The following is a 24,835-nucleotide window of genomic DNA, read 5'->3' as shown; positions in this document are numbered from 1 at the left end:
TCTAGTGAACCTTCATTGCACTCCCTCTCTGGCAATAATATCAGTCAGGACACAGAAAAGGAGCACAAGGCCCAGTTCCACCTCCATTGGTTAAAAGCCTCCTCCTCACAGCCATATAGACTATTGGATTCCCAATCTGTGCTCAGCTAATCTCAACAGAGGCAACAATGGAGAAGGGATTACACACATCAGCAAAATTGTCAGTTCAGTTGTCTAGGTGACTGCACAGTGAAAATACATAAATGTTGGGCAAGAACAAATTCAGGCTCAGCTGTTATGCCCTCTTGCTGCAACTCCCATAAGTTAACTGGCACGTGTTGTCTTGACTGAAACACAAGTAATGTCTATTTAGAGGATCAGAACCGTACTCCGGCAAGAACTGATTTTTTTAACACTCCCTGTTCTGAAGTAAAGAGATTAATCTTTTGCTATCAGTTACTACTTCAGGGGAAAATAAGTAGTATTCCTTTAAGAATTTATAACTGTACATAGTTATTTAAGGATTTTTGTTTTACTCAAATTGCAGACAGCAGTTCCTCGGCCTGGATCAAATGCACTTTCCGTTTGTGTCCATCTATTTCCATACCCTTCCCAATCTCCTCCCAACTTTCTCCAGGGCTACAGTTCCTTTTCATTGAGACAAAAGGCAGATCCTACTCACCCTACAAGCCATAGCCAGGAGTGCAGAAAAGATAATCTTGGTTCTCAGTTTTTCCTAAAAAGTTGCTAGCTCAATTCTGGCGAAAACTGGAACACTCAGAAGGGCCGGCTGCATTCGTTCATTCCTATAGTCCGTGCGGGTGGACGAAAACACATGCAGAGACGCTGCGAGACCAGGAATTAGGACTTGGGGCGAACAACGCGAATCAGTCAGCAGCTTCTAAGCAGGTCGAATAGACCCTCTTTGTGCTGGTGATGTCACCACACTGGCCTAAATTGCTCTTCACTATTCATTGGCTGCTCCAGAGTAACAGTCTGAGGGAGTTCCCCGAAGTGGGTGGGTTTCAGGATCGCAGTCCCTCCAGCTAACTCTTTCTCTCCTTCCTATAATTCAAACGTGAAGGCTAACCCCGCCTCCTCTGTGAAGTAACACATCCCATCTATGCTCTCTTTATAGAATCAAATACCTTTTGCATAAAGATTACTTGTATTCTGACCAGAAGCTGACGGTGGTGGAGGGAGCTTACTGGAACTGCTTGTGGGATTTCAGTTGTAAGTTTCATCCGGTTTTCTACGGTGTGAGAGGAGCTTCGGTTCTTTCAGTCACCTCTCTCTAATTCTGCACACGGTATAAATTCACAGAATCCGCCTTTGAAAAGAAAAAGTCTGCAGTTTGTCTAATTTGCCAGTGGCTGTTGCACTGCTTCTAACCCAAACCAGATTCCAGTGCTGCCTTTAAATGTCGTCGCTTTTCCCACAGGATCCTGTAATCCTTCCAGCCTATTTGCCAGTGTCTAATAGCTTATTATATAATAATGAAGGGTCAAAGGGTCACTGACCCGAAACGTTAACTCTGCTTCTCTTTCCACAGATGCTGCCAGACCCGCTGAGTGGTTCCAGCATTTCTTGTTTTTATTTCAGATTTCCAGCATCCGCAGTATTTTGCTTTTATTCTAATAGCTTATTGTTGAATTGCAGACTCGTGCAAGGCAAAGTGTATCCTGTTTTGAATGTGGAACACAGGAACAGAAAGAGACTATTTCGCTCCTCCAGCCTGTTCATTCAATGCTGATCTTACTCCATATTACCCGCCTTTGCCCCATATCCCTCCTTTGGTTCACAAAAATCTTTCAACCTCGGATTTAAAATTAACAATTGATCTAGCATAAATTACTGTTCATAAAATGGAGAAGGTTCTGGGGGCCCTTCCTGACCCATTCCCACCTCCACTGTCAATTTATGCAGGGCGGTGGCGGCAAGAAACAGCCCACCCGCCCAGGCCAATCGATGTTCTGCCCACTGCCATGGGGATTTTACGGTGGGCAGGTTGGTGGCTGAGGCCTCAGAAAAGCCACCTGATAAAAGTAGGCAGCCTTCTGATGCTCTAAGGGGGGTGCCCTCCTGATCGGGCACCCTGTGCCCGAAGAAGTGCCACCATCGAAGCCCCAATGCCAACACTCCCCCCAACCAACTCCCTTTGCTTTGCCATGGCGTGACCGTTTGCCTCCGGTGAGGCCCCAAAAACCTACCAGTTTTCCAGTGCTCCCCATCACCTTCATTCTTGAGCTGGGTTGCAGTCCTAGCAGTAGCCACCACCCCATTAGGCGGGACTTCCTGCCTCAATCATGTGATAGTCCCACCCAAGACCAATTAAGGTCCTGGGGAGTGTAAAATCCATCTGGATCGCCAGGCCCAGCCGAGGCATGATCGCCACCGACTTTTCAGTTGGTGGACGACTCTCCCCCCCAACCACCTACCCCCCCCCACCTTAAAATCCAGCCCTATATGTTAAACATATCAAATTCCACACCTGCTATTTTAACACAGGGATTTCAGCATCAACTCATTGACCCCCACAATGACCTCTAAGCTAACATCTCTGAGAAAAAGGTTTAGCAAATATTTCTTCACATGTACAGCGGAAGCTTCTATGATAAGGTATCGTGGATCATTTGTCTAAGATGTCACTGTGAGTACATGGCTCTTGGCTCAACTCCCATTAGGAACCAAACATCTAATGATATTACAGTCCTCTCTTTTCGTAATGAATGTTATTCATATCAACATGAGTGCTGATAGTGTTAGGCAAATGGAACACTCGCATTTCACGCACAAGTGTCAAAACAAATTACTCCCAGATCAAGTACATGAGTATAAATTACTAATCTATCCAATAAGGAATTCAGGAGAAACTTCTTTACTCAGAGGGCGGTTAGAAAGTGGAATTCCCTATCACACAGAATCTTACAGCACAGAAGGAGGCCATTCGACCCATCATGCCTGTGCCTGTTCTTTGAAAGAGCTATTAGTCTCACTCCCCTGCTCTTTCCCCATAGTCCTGCACAATTTCTCTCCTTCCAATTATCCAATTCTCTTTTGTGAGTGATTGTTGAATCTGCTTCAGGCAATGCATTCTAGATAATAAAAACAAGAAATGCTGGAACCACTCAGCAGGTCTGGCAGCATCTGTGGAAAGAGAAGCAGAGTTAACGTTTCGGGTCAGTGACCCTTCATTTTATTTTAATGCATTCTAGATTCTCATCTCACCTCTAGCTTTTTTTGCCAAGAACATTAGATCTGTGTCCTCTTGTTACTCGCCCTCCCTCCAGTGTTAATATTTTTAATCTCTTTCAATATTAAAAGATCTCTGAGGGATGCTGATTGGCCAAGCCATGAGTGTAAGGCAGACTGATAGCCTTCAAAAGGAAGTTTTGCATGTTCGAGTGAGCAGGATAAGGAATGGCATATGGGTTTCAATGTTTCTAAACATAAGATTCTACACCCTGGAATAGGAAGCAGGAAATGTATGTACATTAAAGGAATGTTGATTAGCAAAGTGGAAATGAGAAAGAGGAGAGGGCCATTTTTGGCTGTCCATTGAAAGTATCTAATTATTGTGAAGCTGTCATCGAGGTTAGTTATGTGCTGAGATATATTTGAGTAGGGTAAGTTTAATAGCATACTTGCATTTAAGGGAAAGCTATATAAGTACACATGGGAGAAAGGAATAGAAGGAATTGCTTAAAGGATGAGATGAAGTAGGGTGGAAGGAGGTTCATACAGGGTATAAATACCAGCACAGATTAATTGGGCCAAATGGCTTTTTTCTGTGTTCTCAATTCTATGTAATTCTATGTAAAATGGCTAGACAGCCAGTAAAGCTCTCTTTATACTTACCCAACAATATACCTCAAATTCAGAATAGCCCTTGCTAGTGTTCCAACATTGATAGCAGGAGTACACCATGTTTTGTTTCTATTTTCAATGCAAGTCATCCTGTGACCTCTTTAAGTAAAATTACCGACAGAGAGCTTGTTTTATTTTGGATGCGGCCTCTTGGAAAGGGTTGAACTGACCCACTTAATTTCTGATAAAACCCTTACAGTCTAGACTGGGTCCAATCTTAGATCCCAGAGAGGAAAATCCAGTGTACCCAAGCACTCTGCCTCCAAACTCCAATGTTGCTCTTTTAGAAGCTTAAAGGGGAAGTGCTGTTGGGAGCTAGTGTTCAGAAACCCTGAGGTTTGATCTTCCCTTTGAAGACACCAGAGCATCTTTAAATGATGTGGTCTATTAGTCAATGTGTAACCAGGAGTAAATATGTTACTTATGATTTTAGTTGCCAGTGTTACTAAAGTTAAGAAAGTATGGGGACCCCCTCCCCCCACCCCCCGCAAAATGCTGGTACTCTGCCTGGGATTCCCTGCAAAAGACTGAAACACCCTCAGGGATCCGTGTAAATACTGTCACTCCAGGAGCTGTTAAAAACAAGGACGCACTCCCAGAAAATCTCTCCAAATATTGACACATTCCCAGAGACCGCAAGCAAAAATTGACACACTTCCAGGGCCCATTGTCCTAACTTCTGAAAGATGGTGTATGCTACCTACTACAATTATCATTGCATAAAGTACATTGAGCTGTTTATATCAACTGATATACCTCGTGAGTAAGCCAATAAATATCGGGGGTGGGCGTTTGGAAATCTTGAGATGATATGCTCTCAGCAAGTGGCATGTTACATCCTAGACTAACAGAAATCTGATTACTGACACACTGGGATACCACAAGTTCCAAAGAACCCAGTTTGAAACCTACTCAATAAAGCCACAGGTCATCAACAATTGGGTGAGGTAATCGCAACTCTGTGGCTGGCAAAGGAGCATTCAGCAACTTGGAGGAGGGGCTCAATGATACATGGCCACTCCCCACAAATATATTTGCATTTTTTGATAAAATGATTTTAAAATTCCGAAACCCAAAATTACAGGAAAACTGGGGGTTGGGCGAGGTGGAGAGATACTTGCAGTGTTGTACTCTAACTGCTCACCTGGTTTATACCATGTCTACTTCCATGGGAGTAGGGATTAACTGTCTCAGGTTGAAGCCACCTCTTCACAACCTCAGCATTTTATTTGACCCTGAGCGCAGTTTCTGATCTCCTATCCTCTCCATCACAATTTCTGCCAACTTCCACCTCCATAATATCGCCTCTCTCTACCCCTTCCTCAGCTCATCTGCTGTCTTTGTCACCTCTCAAATCAACTATTCCAATGCTCTCCTAGTCAGCCTCCCACTTCCATCCTTCATAAACCTCAACTCATCCAAAACCCTGCTGCCTGTATCCAAACCTGTGCTAAAACTGACTCATCCGTCATCTGACCGGCGTTAGTTCTCCAATGGCTCCAATTTAAAACACTCCTCCTCATGTTCAAATCCTTTCATGGCCTCACCCCTCCCTATCTCCCGAACCTCGTCCAGCCCTGCAATTGTCTGAGAACTCTGAAACTTGAGCCCAAAATGGTTTAAATTGAGCAAAATTCCAAATGCTCACTTATTAATGCAAATTGCCTTAATTCCATTAATTAAAGAAGGAACTTGCATTTATATGGCACCTTTCACATCCTTAGGCTGCCTAAAAATGTTTCATGGCCAATAAAATACCTTTGAAATGCAGTCACCATTGTTATATGTGTAAAGGTGGAAACCATGATGCACACAGCAAGGTCCTGTAAATTGGAAAATTGATGAGTGAGTGGATAATCTGTTCTTGTTGGTTTTGGTTGAGAGAGAAATGTTGATCTGGACATCAGGGAAACTCCCTAATGTCATGGGATCTTTTACATCTGCTTGAACAGGGTGACTGGGCCTTGATTTAACCTCTCCTCCAAAAGCAAAACTTAGCCAATACTCCAGTCAGTATGTGTTTAAGATATTTGAATCTGCAACCTTTCTGACTAATAGGCTTGAGCACCACCAACAGAGCCAAGCTAATTATGCAATCAGATTTGATGTTGACTTAAACCCAAATATAATTTGTTATCTTTTTTGTTTAAATTCTGTTAAAATAATTAAACTAAATTTGAGTATTTGCATTTTTTGGAAGCGATAACTTACAGTTGAATATTTTCACAGTTTTACAAAAAACTTCCCTGTAAAATAAAATGCACTTGACTTTTCCACACTGAAACTCAACACTTAACAGAACTACTAGGATAAGGTCGCACAGCAATATTGCTCCTGGAACTTACAAGACAGGTCTGCATGTAACAAGACAAAAAGGAAGATCCACCACGAAGAACAGCTTGTCAGTTCATTTTGACTCTTATTTATTGTAAAGGATTATCACTTCTGCGAAAATCATGGATAAACGAATGTTAATGAAGTCACTTAAGCATTCATTCAGTCATATTGCCAACAGCAGTTACTGGACATATATATCCTGGAGCAGAAGTCTTCGTGTTCTGATGAAGGGTCATCGATCTGAAATGTTAACTCTGTTTCTCTCTCCACAGATGTTGCCAGACCTGCTGAGTATTTCCAGCACTTTCTGTTTTTATTTCAGATTTTCAGCATTTGCAGAGTTTTGTTTTGTCTTCAGGTTCTTTTTCTAGCTGTTAGTTCTACAGGTGTGTACCAGGAAGCCTCAAGGACCACCTGTAAAATTTTGATCCATGTTCCCCTTATGTTGCACATAGCTCAAGTTCCTCATCATCTTAATCTGATTTAGGATTAATCCACCATTCAGGAAGCAGCACTAAGAACCACCCTTTCCAAACCTCCAGGCCCACATATTCAAACATGACAAACAGAATAAGGAATATGGACGCAAGTACGATTGAGTTGACTGGCCTTCAAGGATGGATTGCAAAGTCTCAGTGGCTGGATATAGTTCTAGGGAAGTTTTACAACATTAAAGGTGCTGTATAAATGCAAACTGTTTTGTAATTCGGGGATTGCAGATTGCGCATCCCTGCTTTAAGGGGTTCGTGCCCTACGGAGCAATCCTTCTAGCTAGTTGTCCTGTTAAGGAATTCTCACACCGCCGAGTACTTGACAGAGAATGTGTTTGTGTGTAAACTATTCCAGCACTGCCCTGATTAGACATTTCCTGATGTGGACACCACATATTCAATTCTTACTTTTACTGGTTACGTTTTCGCAATGAATGTGAAACAGAAACCAATGAATATTCATTCAAGTGGACAATACAAGGATACTGGGCAGGGGAGCGCATGCTCATAATGGAGCTTGCCTGAATCATGGCTCGGTGGATAACACTCGAACCTCTGAGTCAGAACATTGTGCATTGAGTAAACAAAATTAAAGCACAGGGCAATGTAGTGCAATGGATTGAGAATTGGTTAACAGACAGAAAGCAGAGAGTAGGAATAAATGGGTCATTCTCAGGATGGCAGGCTGTTCTAGTGGGATACCCCAAGGATCAGTGCTTGGGCCATAGCTGTTCACAATCAATATAAGTAATTTGGATATGGGGACCAATTGTAATATTTCCAAATGTGCTGATGACACAAAACTAGGAGGGAATGTAAGTTGTGAGAAAGATGCAAGGAGGCTTCAAGGGGATTTGGACAGGCTAAATGAATGGGCAAGAACATGGCAGATGGAATATAATGTGAACAACTTTGGTAGAAATAACAGAACGGCAGGGTATTTCTTAAATGGTGAGAGGTTGGGAAGTGTTGATGTCCAAAGAGACCGGGTTTTCCTTGTTCATGAGTCACTAAAAGCTAGTATGCAAGTGCAGCAAGCAATTAAGAAGGAAAATGGTATGTTGGCCTTCATCGTAAGGGGTTTTGGGTACAGGATTAAAGATGTATTGTTGCAAATGTATAAAGCCTTGTTGAGACCGCACCTGGAGTATTGTGCACAATTTTGGTCTCCTCATCTAATGCCATAGAGGGAGTGCAACGGAGGTTCACCAGACTAATTCTAGGGATGGCAGAATTATCTTATGAGGAGAGATTGCAGAAACTGGGCCTGTATTCTCTAGAGTTTCTAAGAATGAGAGGTGATCTCATTGAAACTTACAAAATTCTTACAGGGCATGACAGGGTAGATGTGGATAGGATGTTTCTCCTGGCTGGTGAGTTGAGAACCAGGGGGCAGAGTTTCAGAATAAGGGGCTGGCCATTTGAAACTGAGATGAGGAGGAATTTCTTTACTCAGAGGGTGGTAAATTTGTGGAATTCTGTACCCCAGAGGGCTGCGGAAGCTCAATCTTTGAGCATGTTCAAGACATGGATACGAATGACAGCAAGGGATATGGGGATAGGGGGGGAAGATGATCAGCCATGATCTGTTTGAATGGTGGAGCAGGCTTGATGGGCCGAATGTCTTACTCCTGCTCCTATTTCCTATGATCCAATGAGGAATTTGAGCACATAATCCAGGCTGATACTCTCAGTGCAGTACTGAGGGAGTTTTGCACTGTCAGAGGTGCCATCATTTAGATGAGATGTTAAATCAAGGCCTTGTTTGTCCTCTCAGCTGAACATAAAAGGTCCTATGGCACAATTATGAAGAACTACTGACAAATAATTATCCCTGGACCAGCATCACTAAAAACAGATTATCTGGTTATTTTCACATTGCTATACGTGGTGCCTTATTCTGTGAAAATTGGCTGCCCTGTTTCCATCATTGCAGCCATGACTAAACTTCAAAGAGTTACTTAACTGGCTGCAAAGTACCTGGGACATCTTTCAGTCATGAAAGGCACCATATAAATGCAAGTCTTTCTTTCTAACAGATGGAAATTTGGACAAGCTCCATTAGGGTGCACTCCACCATTCCCTGATTTTCCTGTGTTCACATGATCCAGGTCATTAAGTAGTCCCAGGAACAGGAACATAAAGATGTGCCTTTTCAAATCCTGATCCTCCGCCCTGCACTGGTGCTTTGCTTTCTCTTTTTAAAGTTGTTTATAGTTGCTGCCAATGCCAACCCCAAGCCTGTCTGCACCCTTGGCATCAGAGATGGTGCTAGCATTGAATGTCAATGCTGCATGGCACTGGGCAGAACAACATATAGGAGACAGCTGAACTCAAGCCAGCAAAGTGAATCCACCATTACAGAGCCTATGTGAACCTTGTCCAGATTTTGGGTCATTGTTTTTGCCTTTAAAACAGTTGGAACTTGTGGGGCTGCAGATGGTGAAAAAATTGCCCCATGATGTCAACTACAGCAGGGAGGATTGGGAATGACCCTGAGCAATTGCTTCAGAAATGGTTTCTCTCCGCTGTGTCTCAGACGCTGAAACAAGGAGGATACAAAGTCATTGAGGAGCAGGGGTGAGGGTGGAAGGAGAATTCAAGATGGATTTTATTGTAAAATTCATACAGATGCCAAAGTGAGAGGGCTGCATCTGTAACAAGATCAGAGATATCATCAGTTTGACCTTCCTTTTACACTGCAGGATTTTAAAAAATATTCGTTCATGGGATATGGTGTCACTAGCCAAGCCAGCATTTATTTCCCATCCCTAATTGCCCATGAGAAGGTGGTAGTGAGCTGCCTTCTTGAACCACTGCAGTCCATGTGGGTTATTGATGTTTTAGCAGTTAGGTACTGCTGAGTGGCTTGCTGGGCCATTTCAGAGGACATTTTTTCAGAATCAGCTACATTGTTGTGGGTTTGGAATCACATGTAGGCCAGACCTGGTAAGGACGCAAATTTCTTTCCCTAAAGGACATAAGTGAACCAGATGGGTTTTTGCAACAATCAGCAATGGTTTTATGCCCATCATTAGACTAGCTCGAGTCACTTTAAACAGGCTCCAGAAGCTGGCTGAGCATGGCTACCCTGAGGCACAGTGTGTTTTTCGAGCAGAGTGATCCACCATTGACATGCTGTTCTCCCTTCGCCAGCTACAGGAGAAATGCCGTGAACAACAGATGCCCCTCTACGTTGCTTTCATTGATCTCACCAAAGCCTTTGACCTCGTCAGCAGACGTGGTCTCTTCAGACTACTAGAAAAGATTGGATGCCACCAAAGCTACTAAGTATCATCACCTCATTCCATGACAATATGAAAGGCACAATTCAGCATAGCGGTGCCTCATCAGACCCCTTTCCTATCCTGAGTGGCGTGAAACAGGGCTGTGTTCTCGCACCTACACTGTTTGGGATCTTCTTCTCCCTGCTGCTCTCACATACGTTCAAGTCTTCAGAAGAAGGAATTTTCTTCCACACAAGATCAGGTGGCAGGTTGTTCAACCTTGCCCGTCTAAGAGCGAAGACCAAAGTACGGAAAGTCCTCATCAGAGAACTCCTCTTTGCTGACGATGCTGCATTAACATCTCACACTGAAGAGTGTCTGCAGAGACTCATCGACAGGATTGTGGGTTCCTGCACCAAATTTGGCCTAACCATCAGCCTCAAGAAAATGAACATCATGGGACAGGACGTCAGAAATGCCCCATGCATAAATATCAGCGACCACACTCTGGAAGTGGTTCAAGAGTTCACCTACCTAGGCTCAACTATCACCAGTAACCTGTCTCTCGATGCAGAATTCAACAAGCGCATGGGAAAGGCTTCCTCTGCTATGTCCAGACTGGCCAAGAGGGTGTGGGAAAATGGCGCACTGACACAGAACACAAAAGTCCAAGTGTATCAAGCCTGTGTCCTCAGTACCTTGCTCTACGGCAGCGAGGCCTGGACAACGTACGTCAGCCAAGAGCGACGTCTCAATTCATTCCATCTTTGCTGCTTCTGGAGAATCCTTGGCATCAGGTGGCAGGATCGTATCTCCAACACAGAAGTCCCTGAGGCGGCCAACATCCCCAGCATATACACCCTACAAAGCCAGTGGCGCCTGAGATGGCTTGGCCATGTGAGCCGCATGGAAGATGGCGGGATCCCCAAGGACACGTTGTACAGCAAGCTCGTCACTGGTATCAGACCCACCGGCCGTCCTTGTCTCCGCTTTAAAGACGTCTGCAAACGTGATATGAAGTCCTGTGACACTGATCACAAGTCATGGGAGTCAGTTGCCAGTGATCGCCAGAGCTGGCGGGCAACCATAAAGGCGGGGCTAAAGCGAAGCGAGTCGAAGAGATTTAGCAGTTGGCAGGAAAAAAGACAGAAGCACAAGGGGAGAGCCAACTGTGTAACAGCCCCGACAACCAATTTTATCTGCAGCACCTGTGGGAGAGTCTGTCACTCTAGAATTGGCCTTTATAGCCACTCCAGGCGCTGCTTCACAAACCACTGACCACCTCCAGGCGCTTACCCATTGTCTCTCGAGACAAGGAGGCCAAAGAATAAGATTAGACTAGCTGTTTAATTCCAGATTTTCTTTTTATTAATTGAATTCAAGTTCCATTTTCTGCCATGGTGGGATTCAAACCCATGTCTCCAGGAGAGTAACCTGGGTTTCTGGGTTACTAGTCCAGTGACAATACCACTATGCCACCGCCTCCCCATTCTAGCCAATGGTAGCCTCCAGCTGTCCCTCCTGGTCAAAGATGAATGGGTAACTTGCAGAGAGTGGAGTTTTGCTACCTCCGCAGTAATATGCCTCCACAAATTACTGGCACCTTAAGGATTTCATTGTCTGGAAAAGGCTTTGGGATGTCCTAAGGACCTGAAAGGTACTGTATAAATCATTCTTTTTCACCACACTTAAGGCCATTTCGACCATCCCAGCCACTCATCCAGCAGCTCTCAGGAAGTGATTATCTTCCAGGACTTAGCTGTTATGTAAGTTTTTAATTCTTGACTTGTGACAATGAAACAGACAGTCACAGTGCAGTGATGGAGCTAGTCAAAAGCTTAAGTGTTGTAATATTAACCCAATAGATCAGTGATCCAGGCAAGCGTACTCAACTGCAGTGCATTAAGGGTTACATTGCTATGTGAAACTATGGAAAATACAATTCTTACAGCTCACTGATAATTTTGTTCCCTCCCCGAAGACTTTTCACATCCACCTGCAGGATGACAATCCCCATAAATTCAAAATAGTTGCAATTAACATTTGCCTTGTGGAAACACCTGGACAGTTTATATCTCTCCACCTATTAGCCTGGCTTTGTTTGCAGATGTTAGTGAGATTGAATGCCAACCCCAAGTTCATGGCTGCGCTCTTGTGAAAAAGACTGCCCATGGAAGGCTTGAAATGGGAACAATAAGTGCCGGAAATACTCAGCAGATTTGGCAGCATCTGTGCAGAGAGAAACAGAGTTAATGTTTCAGGTCTGTGACCCTTCATCAGAACTGGCAAAAATTAGAAATGTAACAGTCTTTGAAGCAAGGGGAAGGGGGGAAGAAGAACAAGAAGGAAGGACGGTGATAGGATGGAGGGAGGAGAGATTAAATGACAGATGTCATGGAACAGAATGCAAATATAGTGCTCAATATTTGTAGCGAAAAACAAAGCACGAGTCCAGAGAGAGTACTAATGGCAGAATAATACAGCTCTGTGCGAAAGCAAAAACATGAAAAATAAGTTCAAGACTAGCACATGATTAATAAATAATTTTAAAATTGGCTCATGGTCTGAAATAATTGAACTCAATATTGAGTCCAGAAGGCTGTAGAGTGCCTAATCGGAAGATGAGGTGCTGTTCCTCAAGATTGCATTGATATTTACCAAGGACAGAAATGTAGGCATGGGAACAAGGTGGTGAATTAAAATGGCAAGCAACTGGAAGTTTGGGATCATGCTTGCAGACTGAGCGGAGGTGTTCTGCAAAGTAGTCACCCAATCTGCCTTTGATTTCCCAAATGTAGAGGCGATCGCATTGTGAGCAGTGAATATAGTGCACTAAATTGAAAGAAGTACATGTAAATCACTGCTTTACCTGGAAAAAGTGTTTGGGGCCTTGGATCGTGAGGAGAGAGGAGATAAAGGGCAGGTATGACACCTCCTGTGATTGCATGGGAAGGTGCCGAGGGAATGGGAAGAGGTGTCAGGATGTTGGAGGAGTGGACAAGGGTGTCGCGGAGGGAACGGTCCCTTCGGAATGCTGACGGGGAGGGGAAGGGAAGATGTGTTTGGTGGTGGCGTCACGCTGGAGCTGGTGGAAATGGCGGAGGATAATCCTTTGGATGTGGAGGCTGGTGGGGTGGAAAGTGAGAACAAGGGGAATCCTGTCGCAGTTCTGGGAGGGAGGGGAAAGGGTGAGGGCAGAAGTGCGGGAAATGGGTCAGACACAGTTGTGGGCCCTGTCAACCACAGTGTGGGGGAATCCTCATTTGAGGGAAAAGGAAGACTTACCAGGCACTGTTGTGGAAGGTTGCATCATCAGAACAGATGCGTCAGAGATGGAGAATCTGGGAGAATGGAATGGAATCCTTACAGGAATCAGGGAGTGAGGAAGTGTAGTCAAGATAGCTGTGGCAGTTGGCGGGCCTATTGTAAATACGAGTGGACAGTCTATCCCCAGAGATGGAGACAAAGAAGTCGAGGAAGGGAAGGGATTTCAGAGATGGACCATGTGAAGGTGAGAGAAGGGTGGAAATTTGAAGTAAAGTTGACAAAGTTTTCCAGTTTGGTCCGAGAGCAGGAAGCAGCACCAAAACAATCATCAATGTACCAGAAAAAGTGTTGGGGGAGGGGGCCTGAGTAGGTTTGGAATAAGGAATGTTCAACATATCCCACAAAAAGACAGGCATAACTAGGACCCATGTGGATACCCATAGCAACACCTTTTATTTGGAGGAAGTAAGTGGAGTTGAAGGAGCAGTTGTTCAACACGAGAACAAGTTCAGCCAGGCGGAGAAGGGTGGTGGTGATGGGAACTGATTGGGCCTCTGTTCAAGGAAGAAGTGGGATGGAGAGCCCTCAGACCGTCCAGATGGGGGATGGAGGTGTAGAGAGATTGGACGTCCATAGAAGAGGAAGCTGTTACGGCCAGTTAACTGGAAACTGTTGAAATGCCATAAGGCGTCAGAAGAGTCACGGATGTGGGTGGGAAGAGACTGGACAAGGGAAGGAAAAATAGAATCAAGATAGGAAGAAGTAAGTTAGTGGGATGGGAACAGGCTGAAATGATGGGTCTACCAGGACAGTTCTGTTTGTGGATTTTGGGAAAGAGATAGAAGTGGGCTGTTCAGGGTTGTGGGACTATGAGGTGGGAAGCTGTAGGGGGACCATCTCCATAGGAGATGAGGTTACTGACTGTCTTGGAGACAGTGGAAGGCTTTACCCCTTCTAACAAACCTACAAAGCAATGTTGACTGCTCTGAAAAATAATTAATTGATTGTGAATCATTTTGGGACAACAGAAAGGCCAGAAAGTGTTGATGCCTCGTCCATTATACAGGTGTAAAATGGGCGTTCAAGTGTTCCATATGGTGGGCACATTCCACACTGGAAGTCCGCCGCCCGCCATATTGCCGAAGATTATAAAAAAAGCATCCAGAGCCTACGCCTGAAACAGGCGTTAGGTGACTTTGCGTATGCCTAAAATCTGTTTGAGGCCATCATTGTAAAACCGGTCTGCCCAGAATCCTGCCAGCTGCGATTATTAGCCATGATCCAATTGACTGGCTGAGCAGGCCTGAGGGGCTGCATGGTTGACTCCTGGTCTTAATGTTCCTATGTCCCTACTAGTGATCCTGATTTGACTGACTGAGGGCAGGCTGCCCTTTCACTGATCTCCACCTACATCTGTCTCGTGTTAGCTGAGTCAGGCTGTGTGTTGGCCACTCACTCTGGAAAACTGCACCAGATAAACCACATTCCCAGCTAAAATAACAACTCCACTGTATCATCCCATTCACCACATATGGTAGATCATCAACTATTCTAACTCGTTAGGGCAGAGGGAGGACATGTTTTAGTTTATATATCAAATAATGTTTCCGAAATGCTTACAAGCTCCCAGCAGTGTTTCCTAAAAATGTAATGAAGGCAGTGGATAAATACTCTTGACCTCTCACCTTTCAGGCCAGGATTTCATTGCAATCCAGAATGATTTTGATAACTATTAGTTTTAATAAAGAAAGAACTTACATTTCTGTTGTATGTTTCATAGTTTCAGAACATCCCAAAGCTCCTTGCAGCCAATGAAATACTTCGAAATTGAGTCATTGTTGTAATGTTGGAAATGTGACAGCCAAATAGTACACAGCAAGATCACACAAACAGCAATGAGATAAATGGCCAAATAATCTGCTTCATAATGCAACAAAAACTTGCCTTTATATAGCATCTTTAATGTTAATAAACATCCCAAGGTGCTTTACATATGTATAATGAAACAAATATTGACACTGAGGATCAGCGACTAAAATCTTGGTTAAAATGGTGGTTTTGGGGAATGTCTTTCAATGAGGAGAGAGAGGTCGAGGGATGTAGAGATTTTAGGAGAGAAATCCAGAGGTTAGGACCTAGAGAGCTGAAGACACAGTCATCAATGGTGGAGCAATTAAAATCGAGGATGAGCTGGAGGCCAGAATTGGAGGAATGCAGAGATCTCAGAGGATCTCTTGCAGGACTGGAGAAGGCTTCAGAGATAGGGAGGGGTGAGACCTTGGAAGGATTTGAACATATCATCTGCTTGTCTGCTCAGCTCCTGAAACAATGCATGTATAGCACCAAACTGTTGAACCAAAGATATATTGCTGCTTGGCCAAAAATTTCGTATTTTAGACAAAGAACAAACAACGAACAAAGAACAGTACAGCACAGGAACAGGCCATTCGGCCCTGCGCCGATCTAAACTAAAACCTTCTGCACTTCCGGTGACCGTATCCCTCTATCCCATCCTATTCATGTATTTGTCAAGATGCCTCTTAAAAGTCGCTATCGTACCTGCTTCCACCCCCTCCCCCGGCAGCAAGTTCCAGGCACTCACCACCCTCTGTGTAAAGAACTTGCTTTGCACATCCCCTTTAAACTTTGCCCCTCTCACCTTAAGCTTAGTCCCCTAGTAACTGACTCTTCCACCCTGGGAAAAAGCATCTGACTATCCACTCTGTCCATGCCGCTCATAACTTTGTAAACCTCTATCATGTCACCCCTCCACCTCCGTCGTTCCAGTGAAAACAATCCAAGTTTATCCAACCTCTCCTCATAGCTAATGCCCTCCAGACCAGGCCAGATCCTGGTAAACCTCTTCTGTATCCTCTCCAAAGCCTCCACGTCCTTCTGGTAGTGTGGCGACCAGAATTGCACGCAGTATTCTAAGTGTGGCCTAACTAAAGTTCTGTACAGCTGCAGCATGACTTGCCAATTTTTATACTTTATGCCCCGACCGATGAAGGCAAGCATGCCGTATGCCATCTTGACTACCTTATCCACCTGCATTGCCTGTAACAGTGGCCTGTGGACCTGTACGCCCAGATCTCTCTGCCTGTCAATACTCCTAAGGGTTCTGCCATTTACTGTATACTTCCCACCTGTATTAGAGCTTCCAAAATGCATTACCTCACATTTGTCCGGATTAAACTCCATCTGCCATTTCTCCACCCAAGTCTCCAACCGATCTGTATCCTGCTGTATCCTTTGACAATCCTCATCACTATCCGCAACTCCACCAACCTTTGTGTCGTCCACAAACTTACTAATCAGACCAGCTACATTTTCCTCCAAATCATTTATATATACTACAAAGAGCAAAGGTCCCAGCACTGATCCCTGCGGAACACCACTAGTCACATCTCTCCATTCAGAAAAGCACCCTTCCACTGCTACCCTCTGTCGTCTAAGACTGAGCCAGTTCTATATCCATCTTGCCAGCTCACCTCTGATCCCATGTGACTTCACCTTTTGTACCAGTCTGCCATGAGGGACCTTGTCAAAGGCTTTACTGAAGTCCATATAGATAACATCCACTGCCCTTCCTTCATAAATCATCTTTGTCACTTCCTCAAAAAACTCAATCAAATTAGTGAGACACGACCTCCCCTTCACAAAACCATGCTGCCTCTCGTTAATAAGTTTGTTTGTTTCCAAATGGGAGTAAATCCTGTCCCGAAGAATCCTCTCTAATAATTTCCCTACCACTGACGTAAGGCTCACCGGCCTATAATTTCCTGGACTATCCTTGCTACCCTTCTTAAACAAAGGAACAACATTGGCTATTCTCCAGTCCTCTGGGACCTCACCTGTAGCCAATGAGGATGCAAAGATTTCTGTCAAGGCCCCAGCAGTTTCTTCCCTTGCCTCCCTCAGTATTCTGGGGTAGATCCCATCAGGCCCTGGGGACTTATCTACCTTAATGCTTTGTAAGACACCCAACACCTCCTCCTTTTTGATAATGAGATGACTGAGACTATCTACACTCCCTTCCCTAGGCTCATCATCCACCAAGTCCTTCTCTTTGGTGAATACTGATGCAAAGTCCTCATTTAGTAGCTCGCCCATTTCCTCTGGCTCCACACATAGATTCCCTTCTCTGTCCTTGAGTTGGCCAACCCTTTCCCTAGTTACCCTCTTGCTCTTTATATACGTATAAAAAGCCTTGGGATTATCCTTAATCCTGTTTGCCAATGACTTTTCATGACCCCTTTTAGCCCTCCTGACTCCTTGCTTAGGTTCCTTCCTACTGTCTTTATATTCCTCAAGGGATTCGTCTGTTCCTAGCCTTCCAGCCCTTACGAATGCTTCCTTTTTCTTTTTGACGAGGCTCACAATATCCCGCGTTATCCAAGGTTCCCGAAACTTGCCAAACTTATCCTTCTTCCTCACTTGAACATGCCGGTCCTGGATTCTAATCAACTGACGTTTGAAAGACTTCCACATGTCAGATGTTGATTTACCCTCAAACAGCCGCCCCCAATCTAAATTCTTCAGTTCCTGCCTAATATTGTTATAATTAGCCTTCCCCCAATTTAGCACCTTCACCCGAGGACTACTCTTATCCTTATCCACAAGTACCTTAAAACTTACGGAATTATGGTCAGTGTTCCCAAAATGCTCCCCTACTGAAACTTCGATCACCTGGCTGGGCTCATTCCCCAATACCAGGTCCAGTACGGCCCCATCCCTAGTTGGACTATCTACATATTGTTTCAAGAAGCCCTCCTGGATGCTCCTTACAAATTCTGCCCCATCCAAGCCCCTAGCACTAAGTGAATCCCAGTCAATATAGGGGAAGTTAAAATCACCCACCACTACAACCCTGTTACCTTTACATTTTTCCAAAATTTGTCTACATATCTGCTCCTCTACCTCCCGCTGGCTGGTGGGAGGCCTGTAGAAAACCCCCAACATTGTGACTGCACCCTTCCTATTCCTGAGCTCCACCCATATTGCCTCGCTGCACGACCCCTCCGAGGTGTCCTCCCGCAGTACAGCTGTGATATTCTCCTTAACAAGTAATGCAACTCCCCCACCCCTTTCACATCCCCCTCTATCCCGCCTGAAGGTTCTAAATCCTGGAACATTTAGCTGCCAATCCTGTCCTTCCCTCAACCATGTCTCTGTAATAGCAACAACATCATAGTTCCAAGTACTAATCCAAGCTCTAAGTTCATCTGCCTTACTTGTTATACTTCTCGCATTGAAACAAATGCACTTCAGACCACCAGTCCCGCTGTGCTCCGCAACATCTCCCTGCCTGCTCTTCCGCTTAGTCTTACTGGCCTTATTAACTAGTTCCCCCTCATTTATTTCACTTGCTGTCCTACTGCTCTGGTTCCCACCCCCCTGTCACACTAGTTTAAACCCTCCCGAGTGACGCTAGCAAACCTCGCAGCCAGGATATTTGTGCCCCTCCAGTTTAGATGCAAACCGTCCTTCTTGTACAGGTCCCATCTGTCCCTGAAGAGATCCCAATGGTCCAGATATCTGAAACCCTCCCTTCTACACCAGCTGTTCAGCCACGTGTTTAGCTGCACTATCTTCCTATTTCTAGCCTCACTGGCACGTGGCACAGGGAGTAATCCCGAGATTACAACCCCAGAGGTCCTGTCTTATAACTTTCTACCTAACTCCCTAAACTCCCCCTGCAGGACCTCGTCACTCTTCCTGCCTATGTCATTGGTACCAATGTGTACCACAACCTCTAGCTGTTCACCCTCCCCCTTCAGAATGCCCCCTATCCATTCAGAGACATCCTTAGTTGCTGCTAAAGATGCTGGGGTAGCCTAGCAAGAGAGCTAAAGAGAAAATCAAGGACTTCCTACTCGATTACTTGGTAAGTGCATGGCCTAGTGTGGACCCGAATCTTAGAGACCATTCAGATCCCAGGACTGTGCTGAGAGCAGCTTGATCTGTGCCAATAAATTCTGATTTAGTATATGCAATCTGTCTCAAGGTCATATACTAGTGTCCATGACACAAACTAGCAAAAGCTGGCCAACTATTTCCAAAAAGCTGACACAGGCCCCAAAAGTCCAACCATCTAAAAGTCTTGGATACTGGATTATGGAATGGACTTCTACCCAAAGAGCAATGGCACACAGACCTGTTGGAACTGAAGTTTCCCAAGACTCCATGATTTTTCAAGAAAGAAAGAATTATATTTCTATAGTACCTTTCACATCCTCAGGACATTGCCAAGTGGTTTTACAGACCATGTAATGCCTTTAAACAGCAGTCGCTGTTGTAATGCAAGAGCCACAGCAGTCAATTTACCGTACAGCCCAATAAACAGCAATGAGATAATGACCAGATAATTTGTTTTAGTGATGATGGTTCACTGATAATTATTGGCCAGGCCACCAGGCACAACTCCCCTGCTCTTTTTCAAAATAGTGCCATGGTATCATTTATGCCCACTTGAGAGGGTTGATGAGGTATTAGTTTAATGTCTCATCTGAAAGACAGCACCTTTGACAGTGCAGCATTTCCACACTCTAGATTATTGTGCTCACGTCTCTGGAGTGGGAATGTCTGACTCAGGTGAGAGTGCTACCCACTCATCCACAACTGACACTTGAAGTGGGGGTTGTAGTAAAAATTGCAAGAATTTCCCCTCATTTTTTGGAGAAATTATGAGTGTTGTGTCTATATAATAAGACTCTTTCTTGTTAAAGTTGACTGTTTTAGTTTTATTTGTAGAGTTGTCCCAGTGACATGGAGACATTCTTCTCCACTCTCACCCTTAGGTTACTACTGACATCCTTTGTCCATCGCCCTCAGTTCACAGAGGCAATCTCCTCCAAGTCCACCCTTTGTTTGTGCTGGTAACTTATGTTCCCCCTGCCCAGTTCATTGCCGTCATCACTTTCCCTGGATCATCCCCTCCCCATGATTTCTAACTGGCAATCTTTGTTCTAACACGAGTTTGACAACTCTTGCCGACAGTGTGCAGCAGAGAGCAAACCAAGTATAGCAGTATGGCAGAGCCAGGAGGGGTAGATTGGGAGAGTGATGGGAGGGGCAGTGTGGGGAAGAGCAAGGAGTGGTGGTATGGGGCAGAGATGTGAAGCAATGAGAGATGAATCCTGGAGTGGTGATGTGTGATGGAACCGGAAACAGTGCAAAATTCCACCCAAACACTGAGTCAAAACCCTATCTGCGGTTGCCTACATGCAATGGATGTAGTTAACCCCACTTATACTTTCATTGTCAGAATGCAGCTGAAATTTGTTATCAATGAGCACCTCTGGACGAGCGAAACAGAGCAACATCCTCCCGCAAATCCTGCTACCTGCAGAAAGTCAACCCAAGCTTCACCTCCTTCCGTTGGCTTATCTCCTGTCCCTGGCTCCCCAAAACAAACTGACTCAAACTCTCAATGTGCAGTGCCACCCAGAGCATTGAAAAGTTCAACTAATGGACACAGCATATTAATTGAAGGTACCTATGTACAGTCCTTCATATTAGATGGGAAAAAGCAGGAAGTAGTGGAGGATGTACAAGAAGGAAAATCTGTGGGAACTAAGCAGTTCCACATTTTTCAGTTCCTGGGAAATACCGAATTGGAGTGGATAGGGTTGACTGAGATATAAGACCACTTTTCCGAATGTGTGCACCCAGCAAGGAGACTCATCCACCAGGAATGCAAATTGGTAAATAGTGGGGGCCCTCCCACAATTGTGTATCCATTTAAAATATAAAATAATTGGGTGCACTCTTGTGATTTCTCAACAGACATCACATGCTAGGACCACAATTATGGAAAATCAAGGATTCGACTTTATATGTAGGGTTTTTCCTTAACTTTATCGTCCTGTTCTTTACCATGTCTCTTTAAGAGAACAAAAAAATTGCAGCAACACTGAAGATCAGTGCATGCGTGGCAAATGCATCTCCTCCTGAAAATTAATGCAACTTTTATTTCCTTTTTTTTGCGAAACAGCTCCCTCTGTTGAGTTATACTATACAATGCCTCTCTCTCTCTCTTTGTTTCTCTCTCTGCCTGTCTCTCTTTATCTCTCTTTCTTGCTGTCTCTTTCTGTCTCTCTGTGCATCTTTCTGTGCTGCTCCTTCTTCTGCCTTTCTCGTCTTTCCCTCTACCTCCCTCTCTCTTTCTCTTCCTTTGTTCTCTTTGTCTCTGCATCTTTCTCTCACTCTTTTCTGCCTCGCTCTCTGTCTGCACCTCTTTATCTCTGCCTCTCTCTTTGTCTCTCTGCCTCTGCCTCTCTCTTTCATTATCTCTCTCTTTCTCTCTCTGTATGGTATCCAAGCCAGGCAGCTGCTGAAATGAGATAGTAGTTAAACAGATAAAACTACTTCAGAGTCAGGGCTCTGGCTCCAGGAATATATTTAATTCATCTTGATTGTATCCTTCATTTGACTCTGCTGTCTGCAGAAGGAGTGCTGGGATGTAAGTGAAGCAGTCTGCACACTTCCAGAGGCAAGGAACAGCATGTCACAAGGTAGTTTAGTCCCCTGCCTTTTGGGCAAAGTGCTGTCATCAGTGAGTGTAAATGAATTGCCACTGTCTGTGTCAAAGCTATCAGTGCATTGTGGATGTAGTGTGCGGGATCTCAGTTCATCCATACAAGCTGGGAATACAAATTTTACATTACTGATTTGTACAGAACTTCACAGAATATCAAGGAGAGTCCCCGGCCAGAAGTGTAAAGTTAAATGGTGTGAAATGTGTACTGCTGATTTCAAAATCCATTGGGCATCGTGAACATCGAAAATTGAAAGGAAGAGCTTGCATTTTCTTTAATTATTTATTTTTGGGATGTGGGTGTTGCGAGCATTTATTGTTCGTCCCTAGTTGCCCTTGAGAAAGTTGGGGTGAGCTGCCATTTGAACCTCTGCAGTCCATGTGGTGAAGGCGCAGTGCCTTGAGATGGGGAGTTGCAGGATTTGGACTCAATGACGATGAAGGAATGGTGATATATGCCCAAGTCAGGATGGAGTGTAACTTGGAGGGGAATTTGGAGGTGGTGGTGTTCTCATCCACCTGCTGCCATTGCCATTCCAGGTGATAGAGGTTGCAGGGTTGGGAGATACAGGCGAAGAAATCATAATACCATATAAAATACTGCCATGTATCTCCCATGGAAACACAGCTAACAGAGCACAGCCACATCATATTGCAGAGCCACTTTTAATTAAAACAGTAGCACAATGCAAAAACATGCGTGGGTGTGAATGGAACGCTCCAGAACAATTTGTCCTGCATACAGCAAAATGACTAAAGGAAGAAGTACCAGGAGAAGAAGAGATGAAGAAAGGAACTTAAAAGTCCATTGAAAGCAAGGAAGTGCTAAAAGAAAAGAAAAACTTGCATTTCTGTAGCACCTTTCACAACCTCAGGACATCCCAAAGCACTTTGCAACCAAAGAAGTACATTGAACTGTTGCAGTGGAGAAAATAAGGCAAGCAATTTGCACACGGCAAGGTTCCCACAAACAGCAACGTGATAATGACCAGATAATCTGCTTTTAGTGATGTTGGTTGAGGAATGAATATATGCAGGGAGAACTCCCCTGCTCTTATTTGAATGGTGTCATAGATCAACCTGACAAGCAGACAGTCAGTTTAGAACATAGAACATAGCACATAGAACAGTACAGGCCCTTCGGCCCACGATGTTGTGCCGAACCTTTAACCTACTCTAAGATCAAACTAACTACCTACCCTTCATTCTACTATCATCCATGTACCTATCCAAGAGTCGCTTAAATGCCCCTAATGTATCTGCTTCTACTACCACCGCTGGCAGCGCATTCCACGCACCCACCACTCTCTGTGTAAAGAACCTACCTCTGACATCTCCCCGAAACCTTCCTCCAATCACCTTAAAATTATGCCCCCTGGTGATAGCCCTTTCCACCCTGGGAAAAAGTCTCTGACTATCCACTCTATCTATGCCTCTCATCATCTTGTACCCCTCTATCAAGTCACCTCTCATCCTTCTTCGCTCCAATGAGAAAAGCCCTAGCTCCCTCAATCTTTCTTCGTAGCTCATGCCCTCCAGTCCAGGCAGCATCCTGGTAAATCTCCTCTGCACCCTCTCTAAAGCTTCCACATCCTTCCTATAATGAGGCGACCAGAACTGAACACAATATTCCAAGTGTGGTCGAACCAGGGCCTTATAGAGCTGCAGCATAACCTCGCAGCTCTTAAACTCAATCCCCCTGTTAATGAAAGCCAACACATCATACGCCTTCTTAACAACCCTATCAACTTGGGTGGCAACTTTGAGCGATCTATGGACATGGACCCCAAGTCCCTCTGTTCCTCCACACTACCAAGAATCCTGTCTTTAAGCCTGTATTCCGCATTCAAATTCGACCTTCCAAAATTAATCACTTCACACTTTTCCAGGTTGAACTCCATCTGCCACTTCTCAGCCCAGCTCTGCATCCTGTCAATGTCCCGTTGCAACCTACAACAGCCTTCCACACTATCCAAAACTCCAGCAACCTTCATGTCATCGGCAAACTTGCTAACCCAGCCTTCCACTTCCTCATCCAAGTCATTTATAAAAATCACAAAGAGCAGAGGTCCCAGAACAGATCTTTGTGGAACACCACTGGTCACCGAGCTCCATGCTGAATACTTTCCATCTACTACCACCCTCTGACTTCTATGGGCCAGCCAATTTTGTATCCAGACAGCCAACTTTCCCTGAATCCCATGCCTCCTTACTTTCAGAATGAGCCTACCATGGGGAACCTTATCAAACGCCTTGCTAAAATCCATATACACCACATCCACTGCTCTTCCTTCATCAATGTGTATTGTCACATCTTCAAAGAATTCAATAAGGCTTGTGAGGCATGACCTGCCCCTCACAAAGCCATGCTGACTGTCTCTAATCAAACCATGCTTTTCCAAATAATCATAAATCCTCTCTCTCAGAATCCTCTCCAATAATTTGCCCACTACCGACGTAAGACTGACTGGTCTATAATTCCCAGGGTTATCCCTATTCCCTTTCTTGAACAAGGGAACAACATTTGTCACCCTCCAATCATCCGGTACTACTCCAGTGGACAGTGAAGATGCAAAGATCATCGCCAAAGGCGCAGCAATCTCTTCCCTCGCTTCCCGGAATATTGGGTATATCCCGTCTGGCCCCGGGGACTTATCTGTCCTCATATCATTCAAAATTTCCAGCACATCCTCCCTCTTAACCTCAACCTGTTCGAGCATATCAGCCTGTTCCACGTTGTCCTCACAAACGACCAGGTCCCTCTCACTAGTGAACACTGAAGCAAGGTATTCATTTAGGACCTCCCCTACCTCCTCCGCCTCCAGGCACAAGTTCCCTCCACTATCCCTGATCAGCCCTACCCTCACTCTGGCCATCCTCTTGTTCCTCACATAAGTGTTGAAGGCCTTGGGATTTTCCTTAATCCTACCCGCCAAGACTTTTTCATGTCCCCTTCTAGCTCTCCTAAGTCCATTCTTCAGCTCCTTCCTGGCAACCTTGTAACCCTCTAGAGCCCTGTCTGATCCTTGTTTAATATCTCATCTTTAAGATGGCATCTCTGACTGCACAGGACTCCCTCATTACTGCACTGAAGTGTTCCCTGATTTTTGCTCAATAGTCTGAAGGGG

At 44.7% G+C, this 24,835-nt stretch overlaps 1 protein-coding gene across 6 annotated transcripts in view; it reads right to left on the bottom strand.

Annotated features, from left to right (window-relative positions):
• cd276 (CD276 molecule) overlaps positions 1–1,086 on the bottom strand; it is a 344,803-nt gene extending 343,717 nt beyond the window's left edge. For 2 of the 6 annotated variants that reach the window (XM_068015428.1, XM_068015431.1), the window contains exon 1: positions 662–1,063. The gene's annotated coding sequence lies outside the window, so the exon portion shown is untranslated. Of the gene's footprint in view, positions 1–661 lie in introns of all 6 variants that reach the window. The other 4 variants (XM_068015432.1, XM_068015424.1, XM_068015430.1 and 1 more) reach the window with 4 other exon arrangements.
• Positions 1,087–24,835: the final 23,749 nt, after the last annotated feature.

The sequence above is a fragment of the Heterodontus francisci genome, chromosome 35 (assembly GCF_036365525.1).
Source record: "Heterodontus francisci isolate sHetFra1 chromosome 35, sHetFra1.hap1, whole genome shotgun sequence".
In the NCBI taxonomy this organism is placed as follows: Eukaryota; Metazoa; Chordata; class Chondrichthyes; order Heterodontiformes; family Heterodontidae; genus Heterodontus; species Heterodontus francisci.
The sequence above is the reverse complement of the archived record's forward strand: the minus strand, read 5'-3'. Positions and strand labels throughout refer to the sequence as shown.